The following is a 23,659-nucleotide window of genomic DNA, read 5'->3' as shown; positions in this document are numbered from 1 at the left end:
ATATAATTACAGATACCCACCACAGATAAAGGCTGGTGCTCAGTCTCTACAAGGCTAAATCCATAAAACACCTAAACATCTGCCATGGTGACTCACACCCCAGGGAAAATTTATCTACATTCCCTGATTTTGCCTTGGAGGTTTGTGGGTTTTCCACTTTGGAGTGGACTTTGAAGTGGGCTTTGGAGTGCTGGGTTGGAGAAAAAGTTGGGGCATGAGGTGAGCTTTGAATGGTGGAAGCTCTTAATTGAGGGAAAGGCTAATTAACTTACCAAATCTCTCCTGTAAGGTGCCATGAATACAATACATTCTTGAATGACAAGTGTAATTTTCAGTAGTAACTACAGTCCAGTTTTCAACTTTCTGTCCTTTTGCCATCCATGGTTTTGAAGTTATTCACAAAGATTTGTAGTATGTGCAGTAGTTACAGGTGCTGGCAGGAGAAAAATACTAAATATTTCCTCCCACCCTTAAATTTACATACAGGTAGGTCTAGGTATGTGAAACATAATATCAATTCCTTACAATGGCAATTAGATGATCATTGAACCCTGGATTATGAATAGTTTTATTTTTAAATATATTTAATGAGATTTAATTGAGTTGTCAAAATATTTAAATAATTTTGCTTAAAAACTTAAGTTGATGAAATTAAAACTTTGGGCCCTGGCTGGTGTAGCTCAGCGGATTGAGTGCAGGCCTGTGAACCACGCAATCGCGGTTCAATTCCCAGTCAGGACACATGCCTGGGTTGCAGGCCAGTTCCCAGCAGGGGACTCACGAGAGGCAACCATACATTGATATTTCTCTCCTTCTCTTCCTCTCTAAGGATAAATAAATAAAAATCTTAAAACTTTGGCTATACATTAAATGTAATTGGTATTTTCTCTTTATGTTAGTTAATACTATAAAAGAAACTATCTTTAAAAACACATGAAATGGTTTTAAATTATTTACATTTACATTAATTTATATTTTGGATAAAATATATTTAAATGTTGTCAATTAAAATCTCTACAGTAAATAAAACTTTAGGTGATTACTGATATTTGAACAAAAATTACATACATATCTACACTATAACAACGTAATTATGGACTTTGTAGAAAGCAAAATAAGGAAACTAACTTTTTGGAATTACTTCTATTTTGAGTTATGTGTCTTTATTATCAAAATATCAACATATACAAAGATAATTAAATTTGGTCAGTTGCTGTTTTACTGATTTTTAGTGTTACAGAAGCCATAAGTTTACATACATCTTTCCACTTTGTTATTGTGAAGGTATATTTGTTAAGGTGGAAGCACCTATTTCAGAGCCTGACTGTTAACGTGTAAATAATTAGACAAATATAACACTTCATGTCTCATTTGTCATCTTAAGCCCTAACACCTCAAAGGTTAAGGGCAGAGTGGTGCATCCACAGGAAACAATTGCTTTCATTTCCCTCCTGAATTTGAGTAGATGACTAGAGAAAAGTCCTTCGTGGCCACACAACAGACGTTGCTTTCTCTATACTGACCTCATAGAAGTTTACCCATTCACCTCTGTCAGTTAATTGTGGTCTCACTTCCAGATTCCTCGATCTTAGAAATTTCTGTAGCTGCCACTTTATCTGGAAACACTTGCTCACAGACTGTCCAATACTGATCTAGAGAACAAAAAGGAATCAGAGGGTGGAATTAATAATACCCACTATTCTAAACAAGAAAAAGGGGCATTGGTGTCATCTTGTAGGAGACATTTAAAACATGTCATTTTATCTAAAACTGTGCTTACATTTTGTGTCATTTTGGGAACGAGCGTATTTATGTACTATTCCTCCACAAAGACCACAAAGACGTGAGGCACTTACCTACAGTGGCATTTAAATGAAAAAAGGAATCATTGAGGATACAGATGCGTTAGTAACTGTCTTCTCATATGAGATATGCATCATAATGTTACTACATGAATTCAAGATAAAAATACATTCAGAGTGCATTCTTTGCAAAATTCATGTTATAATTTCAGTTCTATTTTTTTCCCCTTTTGAGTACTTTCAAAGTGAAAACAGGGCTTTTGGTACTACAGAAAAAAACACGTCTGTGAGAATGTGGCTGCGTCTGTGCTGACTGAGGTTTGCTGAATTCTTCTCATTTTACTACTCTGTGGTCAATGAAATTAATCTGGAGAGTCCTAAAGCAGGTCATGTGACTTGCCCTTAGGGAAATGTCTTCAACTTTTCTGCCTAGTACCTGAAAGAAAGTTGCCCTTCTCTCCTCTTCTGCTTTCCTCATTCCTTGGTTCCCAGGCCCTAGCTCAATCCACTGAGTTACACCAGCCAGGGTCCTCATTGCCTCGAAAGTGCTAGGAAGGAAGGGAGCCTCCTCGGAACAACTCTGCGGAGTGAGTTGAGGCCTCCTAGTTATTCCTAGATCCTCCCTCATTCCCCAGCAAAGAAAAAAGATAAAGGATGATCCTGAGCAAAACTAATCCTTTAAATCCAATGGTCACTGTCTTTATTGGGAAGATGTCCCTGCCCCTGACTATCTGATGACTCTTATCATTTTATCTCTTGAACAGTTGAGGAGCTTGACATTGCTGATCTCTCATGTTTCTTGTGAACTTTAGGGCTGTTCTGTGGGAAGTTTCCAGGATACAGAGCTAAACTCCTTAACTCTCACAGAGGAAGGAGCCTAATTCCACCTTTCCAGGTATCCCAGCTGTAATATTTTAATTTTCTAATAATCCCTGAAGCACCTTTTGCCTGTATATCGGCTCCCTCAGACTCTTATGAAACATGGGTTGTAAATATTCTTGACTTTTCACATCCTTAGATAAATGGAACCTACAAATAAGTATTAAGAAATAAGTATAATTAGGGATGGAACCTAATGAAATTTGTGTCTGGATGTCCATAGCATACATTCTACATGTCGATGATATCAGTGCAGAGAGGTAGTTTTGTGCAGTGATCCAAGCACTTACTGGTCATCAAAATCACCTGTATAGCTTTTGAAAATTTAAATTTCTTGGTCCGCTGTTGATCTACCAAATAAAAATTGGAGGGCAGTAGAAGTATTTGGGAGAGTTGGGAGTCATGCTATAGACGTTCCACTTGCCTGTCCTCATCCATGCTTCAGTCTTCTCCAGTCTGCTTTGTACCCAAGAGGCTGATCTATACAAACAATATTACTGAACATCCTCGCCTCCTGGCTTCCAGTTGTGTCAGCAAAGGGGAACCCGAGCAGAAGACGAGAGGGAAGGAAGAGGGTGAGTGTGGGTCTTTATTCCCCTTACCCTCACCACTTCCTGCAGTTTGTCTCTAGCTGGAGACTTTCCTCTTAAAATCTTATTAAGGCAAACCTGTTCCTGGGATTCTCTTCTACAGCCGGGAAACCACTCCCTTCTTGTCCCTGTGCTCTCAGGGCACAGCACTTTCTCTTAAGTTTTCTTTTTCTTTTTCTTTTTCTTTAATAATCTGCCCATGTCTTTTCAATAAATTATTTTATTTTAAAACTCCTTAAGAAATTCTTTTCAAATATCTAATTTGAATATGTCTAATCATGAAACAAATATCACACAAATCCCAATTGAGGAAAATTCTGTAAAATACCTGAATAGTCCTCACCAGAACTTGCAAGGTCATCAGAAGCAAGCAGGGTCTGAGAAGCGGTCACAACCAAATGGGGTCTACAGAGGCCTGACAACTAGATGTGTCCTGAATGGGGTCTTAGAACAGAACAAGGGCATTGTGGGAAAAAATGAGAAAATCTGCATAAAGTATATAGTTTAGTTAATAATAGTGTATTAATATTGGCTCACTAGTTGTGACAAATGTACCATACTAATGGAAGATGTTGATAACAGGCAGCTAAACTTGAGTGCCAGGTATATGAGAACTCTTGTACTATCTTCATAATAATTCTATAAATATAAGACTGTTCTAATATAGAAAGTGTGTTAAACGAGAAAAGAAGACATGTTATTAAACCAAATGATTTTAAAACTGAGTTAATCCATCCTTCCTGATAATGTTTTGGTTTTGTTTATCTGGTGCCCTACCACAGTGTCAACTGTGCTCTAACAGAAGGAGAAGGGATTTGGAAATGGAGGTCTGTTTTGGAGTTTCAACTCTGCCATTTCCCAGCAATTTGCGTACTTGTCAGTGAGGTCGCTTAATGAATCTGCATCTCAGTTTCCTCTTCTATTCAATGAAAAAAATCATTTATCTTGAAGTTTAAAGGCATAAGAAATTAGATGGTAAATTGTTACCTTACATAGTCTTTATGTACTTTGTACTAAAGAATTTCTATAATCATTTTCAGATTTACTTTAGCTATCCACACACCAAATCCTATGGAATGACTTTAAAAAAACATTTGATTGCACTGTTTTAGAAGCAGGGTGAAGTGGCTGATTCTAAGGACCTCTGAATAAATTAATTAGTCTTACATAGACATGACTTTCCCTGAAATAGAGGCTAACAGGCAATAGCCATTTCAATAGAACACCTACTTGAACTTTTTAAAGAACTCTGCCCTTATGATTAGCCTTACATTTAGTTCCAATGGAAATGTGTGTCTTTACCAAAAGAACCAATGGCTTCTGCAAGTTATTATTACTATTCAGTCATGTGTCTTTGCACCCAAACACAAATGTTAATATAAACAAGGAGAAAAGTAAAATAATACAGGCTAGTGAGTTACTAATTTCCAGAAAAAAAATGCCCTCTAAAATTCCCCTGCTGAAGCTGCACAATGGCTCCCATTTAAGTAATCTTTTCCCAGTCACGTAGGAGCAGTGATCGTTCTTTTCAATAGGACTTATATGGTCTGCTTTCTCTTGCTGTGGCTCTGATTACCAATTCATAAGCGGTGGCTGTTTGGGCTGAATTTTGATTTTCCTTAGACTAAGCTAGATACTTTCTTGTGGCTCATCCTTAATGAAGACATTGAACGTGGAAGCTGTAGCTGGGTTTAGAGGGTGAAATGTGGTGGGAAAACCTACTGGGAATTAAATAATGGCTAGTAATCCATCTGTGACCTTTGTTATCCCACACAAGTTCAAGATGTGCTAACATTTCCTAAAAACTCCACGTGGCTGCATTTTCTATTCTTCTCTGTGTCTGAAATGACATTGTACAATGTTTTCTTGTATGCAAGTTAGTTAATAGCTAAAATTCAGTCAAAATCAATTTGAAGATAAGTAAATACCTCATCATAAATAACACTCTCAAATTACATGTATTTTCGATTGCTCTAACATCATCCAATAAGATCTGTCAATATCATTTTACATTAGCTTCTATCACGTTTAAATGCTTTTATATGTTAATGGGGCAGTTTGTAATTTTGTTACACCTATGCTATTTCTCAGATATATGGCACAGGACAGATAAATAAGATGTTCGTAAAGGTAGTTATAGCAAATGTTCACTGAGGGCTTCCTCTCTTACTGCCCTCACACACAGCCACTACCCGGGAGATGAATGTGCCAGGATAAGTTATCTGGGGCTCATAAAATCTTTTTCAGAAGATTGAAATAAAGTCAGTGCTTGCAGAAGACAAATCAATTGTGACATTTCTGAATAGAGTGCGATGCATTTAATTAGCACAAGACATACTGGCAAATGCTGAATTACCCAATAAATCACTGGATGCTGGAACCCATACAGAGCGAGGAGTCAGCTGTCTTGTGAGATGTACAGCAAGTGATAATAGGAAGATCTGGCCACTTGCATTGTCACTCGGCCTCATTTTCTGCTAAATATTTTTCTATTTTGACATTTGCACATGGAGCTTCTTTAATTATTCTAAACTGTCTGCGAACTCTGTCCCCACCTACTTTAAGAATATTTTGCAAATATTTGCAATTGCAAAGGACATTCACAGCTATCAATGTGGTTTGGCAGATGTGGTATATAGGTCCTCTGTGAATAGCAGGGTAAATGCCTGTAAAAATCTTCAACACAGACATTCTGAAAAAAGCAACTAATAGGGTCACTGGATTACAGTTCATTGAAAATATCGAAGGTGTTACTTCACCCATTTTTTAAGTTTCACAATGATATCTACCAATTCAGGTAGAAAAATGGCTCACTTTAATGTTTGACACCTTTGGTATAAAATTTTTTTAACCTTTAACTGAGATGCTACTTCAGTCTGTCTTTTCAACACTACAGCTCAAGGGCATGGAAGCTTCAATGCAACATTTTGGCTATTGCAAATCTGGGAAAAAATAGAAAATAAATTCCTTTTTTTTTTTAGTCTTGCTGGCTCTGGAAGACAAGGCAGAACTTTTCCTCCACCTGGAAGATATTTTATACATAAATTGGTGGTTCTTCTTGTGAGCCTTTTATTGCTACTACTCTCTAATACAGATATTAAGGTCACTTATCAATAAGCACCAGACCATGTGGAAGACCTCTGCTCCACACACACCCACTTCACTTGGTTTTTCCACCTCTGAGACTGTGTTAAATGGTGGTATTTTTACTCTTCAATGTAGACAGAGGTAATGATGTTGCTGACTAAGGAAATATGAGGGATGCAATGTAAGGAAGCAAACAAGACTTGATTTATAAAGAATCTCAGGTCTGCAAAGCTGGAGTCTGAATTTCCCAGAAAGTGGAAGATTTAGGTATACGTGCACCCCTTGTCCAAGTCATGGAAGTCTGGCTTGTGTTGCTGTCGCTTCTGATCAAAGGCAGAGAGGAGAGAAGGAGTCTCAGAATCACCTGGGCTGCTCTCATTCCTCCCCACCCCACACATCCTCAAATGCAGATTGGGAAGAGATCCCTTCACCTCAAGGAATCAACAGGGGAGAAGACATAAGCATCAGCTATAAAATAAAGCCCAGAGGAATCCAAATGTATCTATAACACAGACACCATCCAAATCCATCAGCACCCTGTATCTTACCTGTCCTCACTACTGTGCTTAGGGGAGATGACTGACCAGCCGCAGGGGCTGTCTCTTCATGGGGTTAAGCCTGTCATGTCAGTCCCCTTTCCCTTGCCAATGATGGGTTATGTAAAGGGGATGTCATTCTGTTCTGACCAATGGGACACTGGAGAAATCTGTGGGACAGGTTCTAGAATAGTTTATTGGCTCTTGTATAGTGGCACAAAAAGAAAAAAAAAACACTTTCTGTCTCTTCGAATGCATTCGAATCAGAGGTAACGTAATCATATTTAACAACAAGAGCACATCCTGAGGACTAAAGCTAACACTCTGAGGATGGAAGTAGCATTAGGGTGACTAACCATTGCAGTTTGTCTGGGACCAAGGGTGTTTCCAGGTCTTTGAACTTTAAGCACTAAAAGCAGGAAAGTCCTGGGCAAACCAGGATGTGTTGGTCACCTCAGGAAAGAAAAGCTGGGTCTTTGGCAAAATCATTAAGCTGTTCAGTTAACCAGCTCTGCAAAAGGCCTACATCTGTACCTGAATCATTGTAATAAATGTCTTTATTATTTATGTCATTCTGAGTTGTGTTGTGTTTCAGGAACCTCGAAGTCCTCTAAATGACCAATAAGCAAGGGATTTTATTCTAAATAAGACATAACAGAAATGACTAGTGCTACAGTAATAGGAAGATTGGGCTTTTTATAAAAATAAAGATTTTATTTATTTACTTTTAGAGAGAGGGAAAGGGAGTGAGAAAGAGAGGGCGAGAAACATGCGAGAGATATCTTGATCAGTTGCCTCTCATGTGCCCCCAACTGAGGACCTGGCCCACGACACAGGCATGTGCCCTAACTGGGAACCGAACCAGCAACCTCTTGGTTTGCAGGCAGGCACTCAATCCATGGAGCCACACCTACCAGGACAGATAGGGACTTTTAAATGCACTCTTCTTAATTCTAAACCTTTCAGACAGTCATTAACTAATTCATGGGTACTTAACTAAAATTCACTTAATGAGAATGAATAATTGGTTCATAACCAGTCATATTTTTATATTATCATTTTGATACTATAAATGATATATTGTCATATTTTAAATTATCATTTTATAGGGCTACTCTCTGCTCTTATCATACTATAAATTCTTAGAAATATAAATATCCATAAACCAGACCAGGCATGTACTACTGTTCAAACATTATTTATATCAACAGTAGTAAGTATCAAATGAGCAGGAAGAATTCAGGAAGAAAAATAGAGTCTTGATTAGCTACTTCAAATGACCAACACTACAATATAACAAGCACCGGTACAAATGGGGCCTCAAAATAATCGGTTTAAATTAATTTTAAATTTTGGATGACTGTAGATTCACTGGCTATTATTGTTTAATTGTCTGGAGGTATATTTCTCATTCTGTGCCTCCAGGGAGAAGGGTAACATTAGCGGTGTGTTTCAAAGCCTGAGCAACGCCTTTGACTAACAGAGACGAGTACTTTTCAATTTACTCCTCATCTGACCTCACCCCAAATACGATTGAATATTTGTGGAGTGATTGTTGAGTGTTGACCTTACATGTGACCTCAGACAATCAATTCTGTCATCTCTTTGAATGCAAGGAGAATGATAGGACTTCATGCCAATAGAATTGCTTAATCGCTTAGGTATCATGGCAATAGCAGCCATGGAGAAATTGCCAGAGATAATTGGACATTATAACATTTAGCGATGGAAATTCTGGTCTAGTGGCCTCTATCTCAGTGAGTGCTTTGGGGATTTGTCTCCAGCTGTCTCTCCTGTTAAATGTGCTATGACACCACTCAAGAACTGCGATGTTATTGGCAATGGACTCATCAGCTCACTGATGACACTCAGCTATTTCTCTGTCTTTGTCAGAGCTGGATGGTGGCAAATGTCAATGTCTGGTCAATCAAGGTGCTGAATCAGTGAAACCCCAAGATGTGTGACCCACAATCTGTGAAGATAGCCATCTGGGGGAAATCCTTGGCAGACTTTAGGAAATCTCACACTCAGTGGGAGGATATACAATTGTACTTAGTAATTTGTACAACTTTAACAGATATTCCTCCTCCCTTGAAAAAGGTAAGGATTTTTAAAGAATTCCAAGCTAAGCTCCATAGTTTGCTTTTTCGGACCAAAGAAAAAAAGTCTACTAGCAAGAATATCTGATTTTCAAAATAATGTTTTTAAAACTTGCTGCTTTATAGCTTCTTGCTGCTTTCAAAGTTTTAATTAATGCCGTTTCTTGACTTCAAGTATTGTAGTTTTTCTTGCAAAGGCTTTCTTTTCTCTGATGCAAAGATATGGTTGTCAATGGTTGATTTTATTTGTCATCACTCACTTAACTTTCCCAAAGAAGCTGCACTCTGCCTCTCTCATTATCCTGAAGGATGGACCCATCAAGCACTTTGGGTATATCCCATAATAACCAAAGATTCCAATTTCTAAAAGAGAATTAGAAGTTAAAAAGTAAATATCAGGTCAAATAACACTTTAAGAAAGACTTAGGGAAAAAATCATACAAATAATTTTAATATTCTCCAAAGAAAGTTAGAAAAATCCTACATTTCCATCCAAACCAAAAATCCAGTTCTCCCCATCCCCTGAAATGAGACAGTGGGGCATTGAAGCTCGGACTGAGATCACAGATCTGACGATGTATAGACATGGAATTTGAATCTTTGTTGTGCCCTTTGCCTGTGTGATATGCATGAAGTTCAACTTTCAGGGCTTCAATTTTTCTCTTTTGAATATTGGGATAATACCTACTGCATAAAGTTGTTTAAAATTTGATGATGTAAATTCAATGAACAGAGTGCTGGATAGTTTTCAATAAATGGTATTACACAATCAGTAGCAATTTGGATTTGTATTATTCTAACTACATGTACAATTTCTTGACCTCGTTGCCTTTTCTACCTTGACACATTCATTAACCAGCTAATCTCTTAGTCAGTCTCCTTGACCTAATCTTTTGGAACTTTTTTTTATTGTCACAACTTTCGATCAAAGCATTTTGGTCACCTTTAACCCTTTATTGCTTATTTAGTTTTGTTAACATAGTTAGACATTTGATTATCCTTTATAGATACATATGGTAACTAAATATATTGGGTTGGCCAGAAAGTTTAGTTTTTTCCATGGGATGGCTCCAGTAGAGGTTAGTTGCCTTTAACATCATTTGATACAATTTTGTTAGATCATATTGTGACAGTTGTCATGTCAGCATGTATTTAAAAAACCTTAGCAAAATTGGTGAATTTTGGGGCAGCCATTTTAATATTGAACATGGAAGAACATATATAACATTTTGGCGTATTATGCTTTATTGTTTCAAGAAAGGTAAAAATGCAACTGAAATGCAAAAAAAGATTTGTGCAGTATAAGGAGAAGGTGCTGTGACTGGTTAAATGTGTCAAAAGTAGTTTGTGGATCTCAAGAATCCACGTTAGGGGTTCTGGCCAAGATGGAGGCATAGGTGGAAACACTGTGCCTCTGCACACAACTAAGTTTAAAGACATCAAAGTTTTCATTAAAAAAATGCAACCAAAACACAGAAAATTGAACTGTATGAAAGTCCAACAAAAATGAACCATTCATTCAGACTGGTAAGAGGGGCAGAGTCAGTGGCTGGCAGAGCAGGGTCAGGCAGGAAAAAGTGGCAGATCGACCCAGGAGCGCAGGAGGTGGTTGGCAGATCCCAGGCATGGGGCAGCAATGGGCAGACCCAGTAAGGGCACAAGGCAGCTGGCTGACCGCAGTCACACATTCGTGTGCAGGTAAAGCAGGCAAAGGAGTGAGCAGTGAGACAGACCATGCAGGCTAGGGCCCCAGCAGTGAGCATTAAAGCCTAAAAGCACCAGTTGGAAAAACTTTCAGGGTCGAGGTGTTGGGAGAAGCTCCCAGGCTCACAGAGAGTTTGTTGGAGAGACCCACAGGGTCCTGGAGGGTGCACAGGCCCACACACCCAGGAGCCGGCACTAGGGGGGCCTGGTTTGCTTTCGGGAAGCAGCAGAAGGGACTGAAATCCAAGAGAGAACAGAAAAAACGCCATCGCCCCTCTCTCTCTGACCCTGTCCCCACATAGAGCGTCACAACCTAGTGACTGGGTCTCCTGGCCCTGGTGAACACCTAAGGCTCCGCCCCTCATATGTAACAGGCTCACACAGATCAAAATATGGCTCAAGAAGAACAGCTCAAAGCCCCAGAGCCAATACTTCTAAGTGACCAAGAGATAGCCAGCCTATCAGATGCACAGTTCAAAATACTGGTGATCAGGATGCTGACAGAACTGGTTGATTTTAATCATGAATTAGAGGAACAAATGAAGGCTGAACTAATTGAAATGAAGGGAAATGCACAGGAAACCTATAGTGAGGGAAAGGAAACTGGGACTCAAATCAATGGAGTGGACCAGAAGGAAGAAAAAAAGGACCAAGCAGAAAAGAATGAAGAAATAAGAATTCAAAAAAATGAGGAGAGGGTTAGGAACCTCCAGGACATCTTTAAACGTTCCAACATCCAAATTATAGGGGTACCAGAAGGGGAAGAGGAAGAGCAACAAGTGGAAAACTTATTTGAACAAATAATAAAGGAGAACTTCCCCAATCTGGCAAAGGAAATAGACTTCCAGGAAATCCAGGAAGCTCAGAGAGTCCCAAAGGAGTTGGACCCAAGAAGGGACACACCAAGGCACATCATAATTACATTAGCCAAGATTAAAATGCAGGAGAGAATCCTAGAAGCAGCAAGAGATAAGGGGACAGTCATCTACAAAGGAGTGCCCATCAGACTGTCAGCGGATTTCTCAAAAGAGACCTTACAGGCAAGAAAGGGCTGGAAATAAGTATTCTGAGTCATGAAATGCAAGGACCTACATCCAAGATTGCTCTATCCAGCAAACTTTCATTTAGAATGGAAGGACAGATAAATTGCTTCTCAAATAAGGTCAAACTCAAGGAGTTCATCATCACCAAGCCCTTATTATATGAAATGTTAAAGGGACTTACCTAAGAAAAAGAAGATAAAACATAGGAACAGTGAACGAACAGCAAACTCACAGTTATTAACAACTACACCTAAATCAAAAGTAAACTAAGAGGACAGCTAGATCAGGAGTGGAACCATAGAAATGAAGATTACATGGAGGGTTAGCAACAGGGGAGTGGGAGGAGAAGAAGGGGGGAGAAGGTACAGAGAATAAGTAGCATAGACAGTAGGTAGAAAATAGACAGGGGGGAGGGCGAGAATAGTATGGGAAATATAGAATCTAAAGAAATTGTGACACATGGAAATAAACCAAAGGGGGGAATGGTGGGGGAGGGGTGTGCAGGGTGGAGGGGAATGAAGGTGGGGCACAGGACAACTGTAATGGCATAATCAATAAAATATATTAAAAAGGAAAAAAGGGGTTTGTGATTTTCTTGATACTATTGACATTTGGGGCAAATAATTCTTTGCTGTGGGTCTGTCTTATTCATTGAAAGGCGTTTAGCAGCACCCCTGGCCTCAACCCACGGGTAGCCAATTGCAGAAGATAGCCAACATACTCCAAATATCCAATTGAGTAAAGTTATTGCTGAAAATGAAAAATGTGTCTTTTATTTTATGGAAAACTAAACAGGTGTTTGGACAATACAATACAAACAAACAAGCAGAAAATCATTTGCCCATGCTGCAAACCATTATTAGTATCAGAAAAGAAAGAAAGAAAAAGATTCCTAAGACTACCTTAACAATTTACCATAAAATGGGGGATTAAAACAACAGAAATTTATTCTATTAACAGTTCTAGAGCCTAGGAGTGCAAAATCAAGGACTTGGCAGGGTTGGCTTTCTTTCTGGAGGCCCTGGGTGAGAATCTTACACTGTTAAGTAGTTGTTTAGTGATGTCAAGAATTACCATTGAACAAAATAGGGAAATGTAGAACTAAAAAGTAAAATGAAAAAAATAAAACATACATTTAATCTAAAATAAGGCAGAGAAGTTTGAACAATGGCACAGAGAACAGAAGGGACATTAGATAAAGAGTAAAGTGGTGGACTTACAACAAATCCTAACAGTAATTACAGTATGTGCAAAAGGTATTCCATTGCCAGATGTTATTAGAATAACAAAATAGAATCTAACAATGAGCTGTTTATAAGAGACACTCTAAATATAAGGGCACTGGTAGGATTAAAAAGATTATACTATGCAAATATCTACTATATAAAGTTGATGTGACCATATTAATATCAGACAATATACCTCAAGAAAACATTGGAAATAAAGGACATTTCAAAATAAAATGGCAATTTTACTTAAAAAACCCAACAACACCCCTAAATGTGATATATCTAGTAACAACTTCCAAATCTTGTATCTGCAGCCCGGATTTCTTCTCTAATTCTAGACTTGTATATTAAAACGCCTACTCATATCTCCACTCAGTTATCTTCTAATCATCTTAAAATCCACTTGGCCAAAACTAAACTTGGAATATTCAGCTTCTGCTGCAACTTTTCCATATTAATTAAAGGCAACTATATTCTTTCAGTTGCTATGTCCAAAATCCTTAGAATTATTAGTAATGCATTTGTCTCTTTCATACCTCACATCAAGGCCTTAAGGAATTTGTTGGCGCTGCTGCCAAAATATATTCAGAATCCAACTACTTCTTATCACAGCCTTTTCTAGCACTCTGGTCCAATATACCGTGAGCTTGAACTGGCTATCCACAGTGGGATTCTAGCTGAGGTCAACACTGACATCCACTGCACAGAATTCTTTCCACTGTAGCAGCTGGAATGACCCTTCCCCCCAAGACTGAATACGTATATATTTGTTTATTTTTAATATTTTAAACAATTGGAATGAAATTAACATAGCCTAAAGCAAACCATTTTACCCTGCATGATCCAGTGCCATTTAGTGCATTCACAATGCCCCGGAACTACCACTTCTATACATTCCAAAACATATCTATCATCCCCCAAAGAAACCCCAATACCCGTTAAGCAATCATTCTATATTCCCTGTTCCTCCCGCCCCCTGTCAACCCCCAGTTGCTTTTGTATCTGGATTTATCTACTTATTCTGGATACGTCATAGAAGTGGAATCATGCAATAAGTCACCCTTTTTGGATGTTTCTTCTACATACCACAACATTAAAAGGTTCAACCATTTTGTAGCATGTATCAGTATTTCCTTTCTGTTTGTAGCTGAATAACATCCCATTATTTGTATTTATTACATTTGAAAGTTACATTGTGCAGCTATATAACTAGACAAAATAAAACTCTACAGACCCAAGTTTGAAGTACAGGGAAACACAGAACTGTACAATCAAATAAATAAATAAATAAAGATGCATGTGATGCTGATGAAATTAATAAACCTAAAGACCTATTTCTAATAAGATGTCAAAACTTTGATGCATAAAACGCTAATCAAGAAAATTAGTAGCTGCCCTGGCTGGCGTAGCTCGGTGGATTGAGCGCGGGCCTGTGAACCAGACGATCGCGGTTTGATTCCCAGTCAGGGCACATGCCTGGGTTGCAGGCCGGTTCCTTGCAGGCTAACTACCAGCAGGGGATGCACAAAAGGCAACCATACATTGATGTTTCTCTCCCTCTCTCCTTCCCCTCTCAAGATAAATAAACAAATAAAAAAAAAGAAAATTAGTAGCTTTGTTTAAATCCCAAAGTAGGTGTAAAGGTCAGTTCGTGTTCCAGTTATGCACCCATATGCTACAACCTGACTGCAGCCGCAGACCCTTATGTAATATGCTTTATGGGTTTGATATTTCAGTGTGTTTCCTTTGTTTTTTACTTACTCAATTCCTGGTTTATTATAAAGGATATTAAAAGATACAAATGAATAGTCATATGGAGAGATACATAGAGCTTGGTCCCTATTTTTTATTTTATTTTATTATTTTTAAATTTATTTAATTATTTTTCAAGTTCAATTTTCTATTACTCCCATCCCATCCTACCCGCCCCGTGCTTCCCCCTTCCCTCCTATTTCCATCCTTCTCGGTACATTTTATTTATCGGTTTATCCACTGATGGACATTTGGTTTGTTTCTAGTTTTTGCTTATTGTGAAGAGTGCTGATGTTAACATTTGTGTACAAGTTTTTATTTGAGTCCATGTTTTTAATTTTTTAAAGAAATATTTTATTGATTAGGTTATTAGAGTTGTCCCCTTTTCCCCCTTTGTATCCGCATTCCCTCCAGCAATGCCCCCACATAAGTCACATCCATGTGACATGCATATAAGTTCCTTGGCTACCGCATTTCCTATATTGTTCTTAACACCCCCTGCCTCTTCTGTAACTGCCAGTTTTTACTTCTTAGTCCCCGTACCTTTTCCATGATTCTCCCCCTCCCAACTGGTAACTCTCCAAATGTTCTCCCTATCTATGATTCTGTTCTGTTCTGCTTGTTTGCTTAGTTTATTTTTTAGATTCAATTGCTGATAGTAGTGAATTTATTGTCATTTCAGTGTTCCTGGTTTTGATCTTTTTCTTAAATAAGTCCCTTTAATATTTCATATAATAATGGCTTGGCGATGATGAATTCCCTTAGCTCTATCTTGTCTGGGAAGCACTTTTTCTGTTCTTGGATTCTAAATGATAGTTTTGCTGGATAGAGTAATCTAGGTTATAGGTCCTAGCTTTTCATCACTTGGAATACTTCTCGCCAGTCCCTTTTGGCCTGCGAAGTTTCTTTTGCAAAATCAGCTGGCAGTCTTATGGGAACTCCTTTGTAGGTAACTGTCTCCTTTTCTCTTGCTGCTTTTAAGACTCTCTTTATCTTTAACCTTTGGTATTTGAATTATGATGTGTCTTGGTGTGGTCCTCATGTGTCCATCTTGTTTGGGACTCTTTGTACTTCCTGAACTTCTACATCTATTCCCTTTACCAAATCAGGGAAGTTTTCTTTCATTATTTTTTCAAATAAGGCTTCAGTTTCTTGCTCTTTTCTCTTTCTGGCACCCCTATGATTCAAATGTTGGTATGTTTGAAGTTGTCCCAGGGGCTGTTTATCATATCCTCATATTTTTGAATTATTTTTTCTCCTTGATCTTCTGATTGAATGTTTTTTTCTTTCTTATGTTCCAAATCATTGATTTGATTCTCAGCTTCATCCGCTCCACTGTTGATCCGCTGTACATTTTTCTTTCTTTCACTTAGTGTTACCTTCATTTCTGTCTGGGTCTTTATTATGCTGTTGAACTACATAATGAGTTCCTTGAGCATCCTGATAACCAGTATTTTGAACTGGGCACCTGATAGATTGCTTATCTCCATTTTGTTTAATGCTTCCTTTGGGGTTTTGTTCTCTTCATTCATTTGGGCCATGTTTCTTTGTCTCCTCACTTTGACAACCTCCCTCTGTTTGTTTCTATGTATTAGGTAGAGCTGCTTTGTCTTGGTAGTGTGGCCTAATGTAGAAAAGCACATCAGTAAGTTGGATGGGATGGAGCCTTAGGTAATCCCTTAGGCAGGACAAGCCATGAGAACCAGGTTGATGAAGCCTCAGATATGATCCCACCATTCTGTGTCTGTGTGGGGGGCAGAGATCAGAAAAGGAACAATGGCTGCTGCCTGGCGTCTGGAGTTTTGTTTGGGAGCAAGCTGTCCACCATCACTCTCTCTGATGCCAGACATTTCAGTTTCTCCCTATACGCCACTGGTGCCCTTCAAACTATTGTCCCAGTGCTGGAGCCCATAGGGAGTGAGTCTGAGTAAGTCCTAAGTCTGTTGAGGGCCCTTTAAGAGGAGACACCCGAGTATCCAGCAGTTTCTTCCACTGCCCCAACCCCCACTGGTTTTTACAGACAGAAGTTATGGGGGCTTATCTTCCTGGCACTAGAACCCTGGGCCGAGTGGTCTGGTGTGGTGCTGGGATCCCTCACTCCTGAGATATCCTTCCCAATATTTATCTACCACACATGGGTATGGGACCAGCCTGACCATATCTTCACATTTCCACCTCTCCTACCCATCTGAATGAATATGACTTCTTTAACTTCTTGGTTGTCAGAGCTCAATTTTCTGCTGGTTTAGGTGATAGTTGTTTTGCCGGCTTAGTTGTAATTTTGTCTGTGGTTGTGTGAAAAGGCAAGCCATATTTACCTACACTTCCATCTTGACCAGAAGTCTCTGAGTCCCTGTTTTTGATTCTTATGTTTAATAATTTTTAAATTTTTCCCTGCCTGGTGTGGCTCAGTGGATTGGGTGCCGGCCTGCAAATGAAAGGATCACCAGTTTGATTCCTAGTCAGGGCACTTACCTGGGTTTCAGGCCAGGACCCCAGTAGGGGGGACATTCAAGAGGCAACCACGCATTGGTGTTTCTCTTCCTCCCTTCCCCACTCTCTAAAAAATAAATAAATAAATAAATAAATAAATAATTGTTCTAAAAATGATTTTTAAATTTTGATAAAAATTATGAACTTGCAAAAAAGTACAAAGGGCATTTATTTTTCTGAATCATTTGAAAGTATGCTGTCGTTGTGATCCAACTTTGTCCAATACCTTAGTGTGTATTTCTGACAAATAAGGACATTCTCCTAAGTAACTGTAACACAATAATTAGAATCCATCTATTACTATTATTGAGCCCTCAGGCCATATGCAAATTTTGCCAATTTTCCCAATAACATCTCTTATAGCTAACAGATTCAGCGCAGAATCATGTATTGCAAGTACTTGCTACATCTTTTTCAGGTTCCTTCAGTCTAAAACAATTTGTTTTTGACTCATATATCATTAATACTTTTAAAGATTATAGGCAGAAGATTTTCTCGAATGTTGCTCGAATTTGAGCATCTGGTGTTTCTTCATGATGGTCAAGGATACCATGGTGTTGGGCCATCTCAGATGACACATGGTTTCAACAGCTGGCCCTGTGCACTCCACTTCCACAAGTAATTAACAAGGCCTCTGCAGGGCGGAGGTACTTTGAAAGTGTAAATATCCTGTTTATCATCAAAATTCCCATTGATTCATTATTTGTACCTCTATTAATTTACAATTTTCTACTTTATTCAATGAGTCATAATTGGTTCTTCCTACTTACTGTGATTCTCAAATCACCCCGTGTTTGGCAATGCGAACTCCTTCAAGCTACCTTCTGTGTCCTTTTAACAGGTCATTCTTTTAGCATTTCTGTGGTTTCTAGTACAAGATATTCTGGGCTCATCTCATACATTCCTCACACTAGCTTTGGGATCAGACATTTCTTCAAAGAGGCCTATTTCCTGATAGTGAATAATATTTGAAGCCACGATGGGTGCTGGGAGTGTTCCTTGCTTTGGGAGGGTCACTGTTCCCAGCTCTCTCAGTGGACAGAATTAGGGAATATATATGTGTGTGCATCTATGTGTGTGTGTATGTATATATCCATAGATACATATCATATATAGATTATTTTCATAACTATATATATTGAAAACCAAGCATTTTAACCAATTATCTTCCAATACCACAGGGTTTATTCTAATTTTCTCTTTTTATATTTATAACTTCATTCTGTAACCACGAGAAACTTGGATCCCGTTATCTCTAATATATTTCAGTATTTGTAACTGCTTTTCCATCTGTAACACCACTCTCTCCCTTGCAGAGACACCCTGCTCACCCAACTTGTCTCTGAGAGCTGCACCCCACGCCTCCCACACACAGATGCTCTTCTCACCCAGCTCAGGCTCTGATTCCCCACTGCAGACCACCTCTCTGTGGAGGTGCTTTCTATAGACCCTTAGACTCTGATTCCTCATACTGGGCTGCACACTAGGTGTTCCTCCCCATCCTGCCGTGGCTCTGACAACTCCTGTCAAGACAGTGCTGCTCGTAAATGCCCTCCTCACTCTGCTTGGTCTCTGATACCCTGTGCTGGGCGGGCTTCTACCACGATGCCCTCTTCACCTCACTTGGGATCTGATACTCATTCTGGGTAACCATGGCTCCACCTCTTTATTTTGCTGTCATGAATGCCACCTTGCCTTGTGCTACCTGATGGCTTTTGGACCAAATTGTTCAGGTAGAAAAGGAAAGAGGGGAAGACACAGAATCCTTTTTTTCAATACTAAATTATATCAGAATGGTTATATAATTTGCATTGCCATCATCAGCTGATAAGGCATCTCATTCCTCCACAGCCTCCTGAAATGGCTCTGTACCTCAACCAGAGCAAAAGCCTAAGTCTTCACAACAGTATTCTAAGCCTTACTTGAAGGTTGCCTGTTATCCTGTTTCTTCAACTCTCATTACCTTCCCCCTTGGCTCATACTCTGACTCTCTTTCAGATGCCTGACATTCTTGCTGTCCCTCAAAATGCAGTGTAAACAAAATAAACTGATGAACAAATAGAAACATAGGTATGGATACATGGAATAGACTGACAGCTGTCAGAGGGAAGGGGATGGGGGACTGGATGAAAGAAGCTAAAAGGATTAGCCAGAGAACATGTACGCATAGCCCACAGACAGAGACAACAGTGTGGTGATGGGGGTGGTAGGGGGTGTTGAGGGCTGGGTGAAGATGCTCAAAGGAAAAGGGAGAAATGGGGACATTTGTAATAGTGTAAACAATACAAAAAGAGCCTAAAAAACAATAAAATTATGTAATGCAAGCTCCTGACTCAGGTTTTTTTTGTTATAGTTGTGTTCTGTGCTTCAAACATTCTTTCTTCAGATTCTCCTTCAAGTATCTGTGCAAATCTCCTCTTCCTAGTGAGGCCTAACCTAATGCATTAGTTTGCTTAGGTTGCCATAGCAAAATAAAACAGACTGGGTTTTTTTAACAACAGAAATTTATTTTCTCACAGTTCTAGAGGCCAGGCTTCAGGATCAAGGAGTCAGCAGGTTTCCTTTTTTCTTGTGGATGGCCACCTTCCCGTTGGACCCTCACATTGCCTCTTCTCCATGTGGGCACATCCCAGAGGTCTTGCATCCCTGATGTCTCCCTAGGTCTGTCCTCTGTGTGACCTGATCTTCTTTCCTTAAAGGACACCAGTCAGAAGAGTTTTGTTTAATTCACCCCTTTGATGGTTCTATCTGTAAATACAGTCACACTCTGAGATAACTGAGGGTTAAGACTTCAACATATGAACTTTGGGGGAACACAGTTAAGTTTATAACATCTGACCACCTAATATGATGCTGAAATTCACACCAACGTGGCATTTCCAATCCCTATCTTCTTGTGCTACATTTTATTTCTATAATTCTGATCAACTACCATAGTATATAATTATATGTATATAATTGTGGTCTATCTCCTCCACTGGAATGTGTGGGAGGAATGTTCTATTAGGGTCAAGTGCAATGCTTAGTATAATACCTAGTAAGCATTCCATACATTGTGTTGAATGAATTAGTGAAATTAATTTGGCCATTTCCTGTTAATAAACATATGGGTTATTTCCAGTTTGATGGTATTATAAAGAATGTGTTGTGAATATTATTTTAGATATACCCTGGCATACATGCGCATCAGTTTATTCCATACAGTTTTCCCAAGAAGTGGAATTGCTGGGCCATAGGGTACATGAATTATATTAGTGTTCCAGGGCTTTCGTACCCAAGTACCGCAAACCAGGTGACTTAACAGAAATTTATCTCATGGTCTAAAGGTTTAAAGCCTGAAATAAAAATATCATCAGGACCATGATCCCTCTGAAGACACCAGGGAAGCATCCTTTCTTGCCTATTCCTAACTTCCAGCATTTACTAGAAATCCTCGCATTCCTTGGCTTACAGCCGCTTACCTCCAGTCTCTGCTTCTGTCTCCTCAGGGCCTTCTTCCCTGCATGGCAGTGTCTCTGCATCTCTGCCTCCACGCCTCTCCTTCTCCTTTCTCTCATACGGATACTAGTCACTGGTTAGGGCCACTTTAATCCTGTATGGCCTCATTTTAACTTGATTATCTCTGCAAAGACCCTATTTCCAAGTCAGGTCATACTCACAGATACCTAGGTTAAGACTTGAACATATATTTTTTTTCCCAAAACACGGTTCAGCCCACAATACTTACTATCAAGCATTATTAGAAAGTGCCAGAACATGTCCCAAATGGTGTGCCAATTAACACCAGGGGTTTGAGAGACCTCGTTTCTCTGTGCCCCCTCCAACACTTAATATTGATCAGGACTTTTAATCCAGTGACTGAAGTAGTATCTCATTGGTGGTTTAATTTTAGGACGAGCTTTCAAGTGTTCCAAATAACTGCTGTATTTGGGTTTTCGTTTTATTTTTATTTACATTTTACAAACTGGTTTATAAACCAGTTTGGCAACAACTAATATCTTTATGCTATTGCTTTCTAATATCCATGAATATGTACTGGTACTTATGCTATTTATTTAGTCTTCTCTAATGTCAATCAATAAAGTTTATAAGTTTCCCCATTAAAAACACAATTGAGGTCCATATACTTTATTGTCTAGTTTAGGTTATGACACTGAAGTCTGGACTGAGCAGCTCTATGTAAGCCCGGAGGGCAGCCACAGAAATTAAACAAGGCGGCATGATGCGTCGGACAGAGGGCAGACCTGAGCATTAGCGCTCTCCTGCCTTTTCATAGTTCTTCCATAGCATTTTCAGTGTCTGCCTTGTTAAACCCTGATTTTAAAAAAAGCCACGGGCCACTCCTGGGCTGACCAGGACAGAAAGAAGGGACTGGGCAGCAGAGGTTCCAGGCAGATCACCAGGCAAGTAGATTGCTAGATGGTGTAACTGACATTCAGAAGTCTGCAGCTAGTCAGAGATGATGCTAAGTCTGCTGGAATGTCCTCCTAGTTTTTGAGCAAGCTGAGAGAGATCAGATCACAAGACACACTAGAGGCAAACATCAGCTGCAAATTTAGGTAGCAAATGACATACAGATGGTAGACAGCAGACTTTGGCGCTGAGATCGGTAGGTGGGACCAGTGCCCACGCAAGAACCAACACAGAGCCCTTTCCCTCTTCTCCAATGCCATGAGGACACATAAATTACCCTCCTCCCTTTGTGCATCTCAACATCATCTTAGAAAAGCAGGGGAGAGGGAGACTGTCTCAAAGACAGTGCCACTGTGCAGGAAATACTGAGCAATAGCTGTAAGAACTGTTTAGTGAGAACTGTTCAGATGATTGGATGGCACTATGTTTAAACCAGATTAGGCTTTTAATTTTTCTTTTCTTCACTAACTTGTGGGTGCAGGAGAAAGGCCAAATTAAGTAAGACCAAATTTAGAAGTACATATTCTCTGCATTAATGAGTTATGATGTAAGCTAAAAGATTATAGCTCCACTACTGAATCTTCCCACTTTCTGCCTCTTCTGTTACTACCCCATTCTGCATATTAAATGATTCTTAAAATATTTGATAATACTCTTGTTCCACCCAGGCAACTTGGGTGACTCCCTTTTCTTAATATATGGTGCACCAAAGGTAGACATTCAGTCCTCTGACACTGCCTCAGCCCACACGTCTCAGTGCCATCCCCAAACCTCACAACAGCTTTCAACCTGCATAGTCAGACTCCCCTGCCTCTCGGTCCCAAAATACCCCATGTTGGTGTTTCTGTCCAAGTTTATGGCCATAATGTTCCTTTTGCTAAAGATACTCCTTCTCTCTAGTTAAAAAGCTCTGGTCCCATTTGGGGCCAACTTGCCTTTCCAACTACTATAATTTGTTCTAAACTCTCAGCACCTTATTGTGGGTACTATTTTTTCTAATAGTTTGTATATCCGCCTTCTCTTTTTGGAAAACTCTATCTTATACCATTTGGGATTTCCCAATTACAGCTAGCATGATATCAGAATATAGCATAGACTTTAAGTATGTAGCTGGTAGTGGACTAAACCATTTAAAAAGTAGAGAGAAAAAAGGAAGCCTACTTCCAATTATAAGTTGCAATTTTAATCTTTCCATTGTTGCTGACTTTTACCTGTAATCATGGAGCATATAAGTGTTTCACTCACCCAGAAACACCTATGGGTACATGTGCCCAGGTAGTAAAAAAATATCTTTGACTTACTCTTCATTATCCCAATAGTATTTAGATCATTTATTCCTGTGTCACTTAGCTAAGAGACATTGGTATGGAATCATCACTTATTATACAATCTCTATGCTCCTATGGGGTATTAGTAGCTTCATTTAACAGATGAGGAAACTGAAGTTTTGATTGGTTATGTGTCTAACATCACCCAACAAATACGTGATGAGAAAAAGAATTTGCATATGGGATGGTTAATTTTAAAACCTAGGCTATACAGCCCCCTATAGAAATAAACTGGAACCGAGAGCTTAAATGTCAGAATGAGGCAGAGACAACACAGCCAGAGTGTTCAGAAACTTGAAAGCCTGTGGTGGTGGGGGTGGGGTAGTTTCGGATTGGTTCAGCGGGTTTGCTGGGCTGTCCATACAGCCGTGGTGCACCCCTGGGAGGCACAAAGTAGACCCTTTGGGAAGCTTTTCCTCCAGGCTCCGTGGTGGGTCTTCTTAGGCTCCCTCTTATGTTTGTAAAATAGATAGAAATAACATTATTTTCATTTGAGGAGTAAGGAGACTGAGATACAAAGGAGTCCAGTGACTTTGTGATACACTATTTCATGGTGACAGGGAAATGAGGAAATCAGAACAAAACCAGAGATCGCTCTTTACCATCCCGAGTCCAAGAAACTCTTCTTCCAACCCCCACCTCTCGTCATGGAGCTGAGGATCCCTTATGGGGTTTCACCACAAACAAACAGGGGATTATAGGTT

Source organism: Sturnira hondurensis, unplaced genomic scaffold (genome assembly GCF_014824575.4).
Source record: "Sturnira hondurensis isolate 20B ecotype Veracruz unplaced genomic scaffold, ASM1482457v3 Scaffold0012488, whole genome shotgun sequence".
NCBI classification, from domain to species: Eukaryota; Metazoa; Chordata; class Mammalia; order Chiroptera; family Phyllostomidae; genus Sturnira; species Sturnira hondurensis.
This window is presented reverse-complemented; position numbering follows the sequence as displayed.